Raw genomic sequence first — 7644 nt, forward strand, 5'->3', positions numbered from 1 at the left:
CCCATTACAACCTTGAAAAGACCTCATGATGTTTGCATTGGTATATTAAATATTGTTGATTGGTTAGGTAAAGAACAAATTTTAGAAAGCATGACTAGAGAAGAGTAGAGTGATTGACCCTAGACACTTGAGAGTTAGAGTGATATACACTACCAGTAAGGGTTCAGTGCTCAATTCTATGTCCCCTGCTTTCATGAGCTATCTTCTTACAAGTTTACTTGTCTTTTATTGTATAATTTGAATTAGTGAAATTTGATTTATGTTTGTCTTGGAGAACTTATTTATTTTTTAACCAAGTAGATAAAAACATTTTGCATGTAGTTGCATTCATATAGATAGGTTGCATTTCATATATTTTACCATTCCTCTTCATCTTTATAGCTTCTCTTGAGCTTAGCATGAGGACATGCTAGTGTTTAAGTGTGGGGAGGTTGATAAACCACTATTTTATGGTTTATCTTGTGCTCAATTGAGTGGTTTTTATCAACTCTTTACCCCCTTATTCATACTATTTGCATGGTTTTACATTTGCCTTCCTAATTATGTGCTTTGATTGAAAACATGCTTCTTTGGCTTTAAGTTCCCTATGTTTAATCCTCTCTTATTACCATTAGATGCCTTAATATGTGTGTTAAGTGATTTCAGAAATTACAGGACAAGAATGGCTCAGAGGATGGAAAGAAAGCATGCAAAAGTGGAAGGAATACAAGAAGTTGGAGAAATTGCTAAGCTGTCCAACCTGACCTCTTCGCACTCAAACGGCTATAACTTTAGCTACAAAGGTCCAAATGACGCGGTTCCAGTTGCGTTGGAAATCTAACGTTCGGGGCTTTGATTTGATATATAATATGTCATAGTTGCCCTGACGCTAGGCAACGCGACTGCGTGCTCCATGTGGACGCGTCGCAGTGACGAAAAATCAGCGTGTTTGAATTCGCAACCAGCGAATTCTGGGCTGTTTCCGACCCAGTTTGCGGCCCAGAAAACACAGATTAGAGGCTATAAAGTGGGAGAATGCATCCATTCATGAGGAGGCTTTCATATTCACAATTTTAGGAGTAGATGTAGTTTTTAGAGAGAGAGGTTCTCTCCTCTCTCTTAGGATTAGGATTTAGGATTTCTCTTAGTTTTAGGAGTGCCTCTCAATCCCAGGTTCAATGTTCTTTTAATTTATATTTATCTCTTACTTTCAGATACTTTAATGCTTATATTAGTTATGTTACCTATTTAGCTTATGCTACATTCATGTTATGATTTTCTTAATTAATATTATTTGAGGTATTTTTCAGATTTAATTTTGCTTTGCTTTATTTATATGAATGCTTTTTAATTTAGATATTTCCCCTCTTGGCTTTGGTTAAATAATTAGAGACACTTGAGTTATCAAACTCATTGTTGATTGAAAATTGGAATTCTTCAAGAATTAATTCAAGTTCCAATAACTCTAACTTTTCCCAAGGAAAGACTAGGAGCTGAGGAATAAAAATTAATTCATCCACTTAACTTACCTTCATAGTTAGAGGTTAACAAAGTGGGAGAAAAATCCAATTCTCATCACAATTGATAAGGATAACCAGGATAGGACTTCTAGTTCTTATACCTTGCCAAGAGCTTTGTTATTTATTATTTTAACGACTTGTTATCTTACATTACTTGCTCCCTCATTCTCAAACCCCCAATTTACAATCTCCATAACCAATAATAAGAACATACTTCCCTGCAGTTCCTTGAGAAGACGACCCAAGGTTTGAATACTTCGGTTATCAATTTATTTAGGGGTTTGTTACTTGTGACAACCAAACGTTTGTACGAAGGGATTTCTGTTGGTTTAGAGACTATATCTACAACGCGACTGTTTTTATAAAATTCTTTACTGGCAAAAATCCTAACGTCATGGAGCTTGTTCAGAATCTCGAACTTCTTGTGCGTGAGTATAGGAATAATGAATTGCTAACATGGTTCAAGTCGATTTATAGTATGCCGGTTCGGAAAACCTTGTTAGACTCCCTTGAGTGTCATGCGCCTTCTCTTTACACAAGAGCGGTCTTTGCGGATGTTAAAAAGGGAGATTGAGAGTGTATCTTCAATTAATTTTGTTGGGGTGAGGAGGTTGTTGGCCATGAAGGTGTACACAGTTGAGGAGTACGGTCATCCTAGCCGTCATGTGATGGTTTTATGTGATAAAAATATGGGTAAATTGGAATGTCATTGTAATTTTTGGAAAATTCAGGGATTTCCATGCAAGCATATGTTTTTTGTGATGAAGCTTGAACACTTGTTGGCAATACATGGTAGTGTAGTGTTGAAACGTTGGACCAAAGAAGCAAAATCATTAGAGGCATATGTCGTGAAAACTGATGACGGTGGTGATAGAGGATTCTTGCTTCGTCACGGAGCACTTCATTCAACGTCACGATGGTTGTTCTTTTTAGGTGCCCAGCAGGTTGGTTTATTCACTTCTGCTTTGGAGGGTATTCGCAGACTATGTGCAACCGTAGAATCAGAGTTTGCCAAAGGTGTCCATCCTACGAGGTCTAAGGCATGTGGTGAAATTCGAGATCCTATTTTCATCAGAAGAAAGGGAGCACCAAAACGTCATAAGAGGAAGGCGTCCAAGAGAAAGTGTTCTAAGTACAACAAGCTGGGGCATACTAAGAGGACTTGTGTAGAGGGAAGACCTCAAAAGGGCAAAGGGCCCGACCGGATGAGTTGGATTTGGAATAAATTGACGAGGGACAACGCGATGAGATAATTTAGATTGTTTTAGAAATTCCATTGTTGTTAAATCGTGAAGGTTTTTAATTGACTTAGATACTTGGCAATAACGATTTGTTCTTTAAGGTTTTGTGATGTGAAGATCCTTTTTGGTGCTATGAGAATTAGTTAAGTGTTAATTATTTAGGTTGCTGAACTGGACGTGACTAGATCCAATGATCAAACAATTGGGGTAGAAGAAGTGTTCAGAGGTGGGTCTCTTTGCATGTCCCGGGTAGATTCCATGAAGACTATTCCATTTGATTGGAATCATGGGCACAAGTCGTTTAGAACCAACGAGGGTCTCGGTCCAAGTCGTAGGTTTGAAGCTGCATGCATAAACAATTAGTATGTTAGACTAATAAGGTTCGACATGACGAGTGTTATGTGATGAATCACACTATTTTAGGTGCTGGAACTGTTACATAGCTTGTCCAAACTGGTGTAGATGAGTGAGGATTCGATTTGAGAGTTCCGCAGAGTCGTGGGTTTTCCTTTCAGTCAGAAAATACAAAGATAGGCATTGGGAAGTAATAGTGTATTTAGCTCGTTAGATATTGTAATCAGCACAGTTGGATAATTCAACATAGTCAAGCAAAATGTTATTAGTCGAGCAGTGACAATGGCCATTGTGTGCATATGACAATAGAATTCCCTTCAAATATATTACTGTATGTAACCATAAATAAGCGACACTTGTAATTGAGGTAAGTTATCAGTCTTATTTTAATTATGTTTGACACATTGGCCCTCATTATTAACCTGTTAAACGTAAAATTTAAGAGGTAATGCGATGCTAAACAAATATTATAGAATAAAAAACTTTGCGAAACTAAAAATTCATTGAAAAGTGTTGACCACGTTTAAGACACTCAATTGGATATTGTGTGGATAATTAGTTAACTTCTGCCAAAAAGGACCAACTATTAAAAAAGTCCTTTTAACATCAATAACCTTTAACCAGACTCAAGAGTGTAATAATAGCTCAAGAGAGGAAGTATACTTCGCGTTGAGCCTAATCATTAGACAAACTTGTTTCAAGAACATCTTAACGGCCCAAGATAACCAATGTTACTTCTTGCACCAAAAGAGCACCCAAATACAATAATCAAACCCATGAATTCTGAGGAACAAAAAAAAGACACACCAAAAGGGCCTTTTTATATCAACCAATCAACCCTTCGTTGGAAACATGTTGGTTGGATCTGAAGGGGCATTTTACAACATAAAGTCTTGTTATAATGTCTAAACAGCTCATCACTGGGCACAAAAAAAGGGTACAATTTGGCTGACTACATCCTATATGGTAAGACTTGTAGTAACATCCACTTGGCCAGTATTCTTCTTGGTTTTTTTGTCTGACCTCTTGCATCTTTTGTCCCAAACTTCTACGGCCTTCTAACCGATTTCAGCTCGAATAGGGTTGTGTCTCCCCAATACAATATCAATCGCTAACCTTATTCTTGTATGTTTGTTAACCACCTAAAAAAATGGCAAACATTACAATAGAAAGAGTATTATGAACTGTGATTTTGCCAAATAATTGACGGCACATCAACTGGGTTATGCAGTTACCGGTAGATCTTAGTCACTCCACATATGGGACTGGATCATCCATTGGGCGACCCACACTCTGCAGTCATTACTGAAGTTAATAGCATTAGTCAACATGGGCCTGAGATATATCAGTCCAATAGTGAAAAATGTTTGGTAGTGCTATAACAGTACAAGAAAACAAGTATGGACGTGGTATGTCAATTTTGTTAATCAATTTACATAATACAATATAATATTGTTGTCAATACCACCAAATTTATGATCTCGCAAACTAACAACGTAATAAACTTTGATATAAGATAATTTAAAAGTTAAGCAAACTTTATTTGTGCATAGAGAGGCCTGTGGCACCAATTTATATCCCAGCTGGTGTTTATTCACTTTTAAAAAAGCTACTTTGTCTCGTTGGAGATTTTTTTTTTTTTGGCTTAGTAGTTTCGAAAGAAAAAAGTATTGGCTGGAAGTACTTACAATCCGGTAACAAAGAACAAGCAAGGATGATGTATGTCAATTTTTTTAAAGAATGTACATCATATAATATAATATTGTTCTGCCTACCACTAGACTTGTGATCCATTAAAATAGCAATGTAATAAATTTTGATATAAGATAATTTAGAAGTTAACCAAAATTTATTTGTGCATAGCGAACCTGAGGCACCAATTTATATCCTAGCAGGTGTTTATTCACTTGTAAAAAATTTACTCAGTCTCGGTGGAAAACTTTTTTGGTCAGGTAGTTGGGCAAGAAATGAAAAAAAAATATTCAAAATAAATACTTAGGATCCGTCAGCTTGTTGTCCGATCTCCGGCTCTAGTATTTCATAAGTGGATGGCTTGTGCATTTCATTTGGAGTTCCTTCATAGAAAAACTCATCACTCAACAAGTTCTCCAAGAAAAATGCATGTTTCATCCAGAAAATAACATGCATTATTTTATACGAATAAAATGCATTATTCGCTTCTGTCACATAAAAGTCTTAACTAAAAGAATCCACATCACTCGCGCTTACCACATATAGCATCTGATCCTTACGGACCTTTGTAACCTTGGAATCTTTTAGCGAGTCAAGATACACTAACTTCCAGTTGAAGAAATCAATGATCATCAAGTAGCAATGATCCTCCGTGTGGAGGGGAACGTAAATCTGAGAATGTTAGATCAAACATGATGTTTGCCATGTATAGATACATTGAAAATATCATGACAAATGGAGAACGTTACCTTAAACAGTTTGTCTGCCTTTCTCATGAACTTGTGCTTGATGTACTCCAGCTTGTTTGGACAATAATTTGTTGGATTAACCGTGATTTGCTGCAATGGAAAGAATCATATACAACAATTTTGTAATGCTTAAAAGAAGGTGTGGTGTGCATTCCTTACCTAGAAAGAGGTGGGAAGCCACCACCTCTTGAGTATTGACTTCGACATAGCGCCTTCGGTGCACATGACGGCAACTAGGCTAATCACCTATCAAATGGAATGCCAAAAAATGATTTATTCATGATTAAGACAAGGGTCAGACCATGGTTTTCAGGAATTTGTTAGAAAAAAATAATCTGGCATCAAGGTTGTATATCATTCTTACATCGTCCATGACCCGTTCTCTAGGACAGAGGGTGTGTAGGGCATGCCTGTCTCCAAGACAATGCTCAATTGGGACAAGGACCTCGCTGTTATTCTGATCGTTGTACCACAACCATGTAAAATAACACAGAAAATATTAGCCTTTTATATGTGGACACCGCAACTATAAGAAACTACCGAAGCAAACAAAAGAATCCAAATCGTTGCATTTAAATAGCCAAACCTCTTCGGCAAATCTTTTCCAAATATATAGGCCACAACTCCAAGTTCCATTCGAACGAACTCCATTCCCTCAGGCGGTGGGAATAGTAATTACGTACACCGTTTATTGAATCCAAGTTAGTCAGGGGAGAATCTTATAATGGAAAAATGATATATATTAATATATAATCATTAATAGGATGACAATGATCATATCCTGGGCATCGCAGCACCATCCATATAGGCATTAAAATGAGTGTAATAGGTGAATAGAGTTCCATGACCCTCCTGGTATACCTCCATCATGACATCGGTTCTAGACTCCTCCTCTTCAAAATTTAGCTTTCGCTAAGCAACATGACCATAAATGAAAAAGCCATGGTATAAATACATAAGGCTCCATGGATACCAAAGTAACTAAATAAGAAATATAGCTTGTCACATATGACAATCATTTCAACCCAGACTAACCTTAAAGGAACTATCTGCAGTCTTCGACTTCATCGATTTCAACTCTGGCGTCGTCCTTGCTACAGTTCCCGTCCCTATCTTCTTGTTGGCGTCGTTGGCCTTTCGAGGTCGACCGCGTCTTTCTTTTGCTGAAATGTTCTTTCCCTCATTCTTCATAGCTGGCACAGGATCTTCTTTGGTGGACACATTCTTGATCAAACCTCCGAGTATGTGGTTGTGACCGTCAACCACTTCTGCCAGCTTCTTAATTTGGTCTCCATGAGACTGCACCATAGCCTATTTTGTTTTCTCATTTTTATCCAGATGCTACAAGTGCAATGGGTAAGTATCAACTCAACAAATGATTAAGCACATAAAGCCAAACATAGTACAACCCCCCGTGACATTTGCATCTCAACAAAGAAACTTGAGCAAATAAGAACTCATACCTCCCTAATGCTACCAAGGAGACGAAACACTTCTTAGTCTTGCATTGCCCCATTCTCATTGGCATCAGTTCGTCCTTCCCTGCAATAAAAAACAACCCGCCGTATAGGGGGATAATTTTACATCACAACTCATTGTATCTATGCTCGTACAAACTAATAATCTATATCTGTCAAGTTTAGATTGGGATGATGGGGTATCCTCAGAAAACTTCAACACTCCTTTTCCCTTGCTAATGGGTGAGAGACACTGTTTTTCTTCATCAGTGTTAGTGAGCAGGATGTGTCCTTGATGTGTGGGAAGAAAAAGAGATTGTATGAATAGTGTTGAGTTCTCCAAGCGTGCATTCATTCTTTTATTAAGACAACAATGCAACCATAGTCAATAGACTTGGGCCTTGTTTATCTTAGACCAATTCAGTCAGGGGAGGCCCAACACAAAGTCTTGCTTACATTCAGGAACACTTCCTGTAGTGCATCATTCTTAACATTTACATGGATAGCAATTATTTTTTTATTTAATATTGTATAGTTTTATTAACCAACCATCACCCTTTCACTTTTTAAATACATACTCACTCTCTCAGCAAGGTTGAGTGTGAGGAACCATGCTTTTGAACGTATTGTCACATCATGAGAAAGCCATTAT

General features: G+C 37.3%; 1 long non-coding RNA gene across 9 annotated transcripts; it reads right to left on the reverse strand.

Annotated features, from left to right (window-relative positions):
* On the reverse strand, positions 3777-7379 carry LOC107616889. 9 transcript variants are annotated; one of them, XR_002353356.1, is made up of 9 exons: positions 6999-7378; positions 6571-6876; positions 6122-6447; positions 5900-5992; positions 5695-5781; positions 5536-5625; positions 5324-5434; positions 4330-5169; positions 3777-4236 (listed from the first exon to the last, which is right to left on the reverse strand). It is a non-coding gene; the product is annotated as an uncharacterized LOC107616889 (long non-coding RNA). The 9 variants fall into 9 exon arrangements; XR_002353353.1 differs by having other exon boundaries at positions 4330-4399; positions 5090-5169; positions 5324-5625; positions 6999-7369; XR_002353355.1 differs by having other exon boundaries at positions 4330-5434; positions 6999-7379.

Source organism: Arachis ipaensis, chromosome B09 (assembly GCF_000816755.2).
Source record: "Arachis ipaensis cultivar K30076 chromosome B09, Araip1.1, whole genome shotgun sequence".
NCBI lineage: Eukaryota > Viridiplantae > Streptophyta > Magnoliopsida > Fabales > Fabaceae > Arachis > Arachis ipaensis.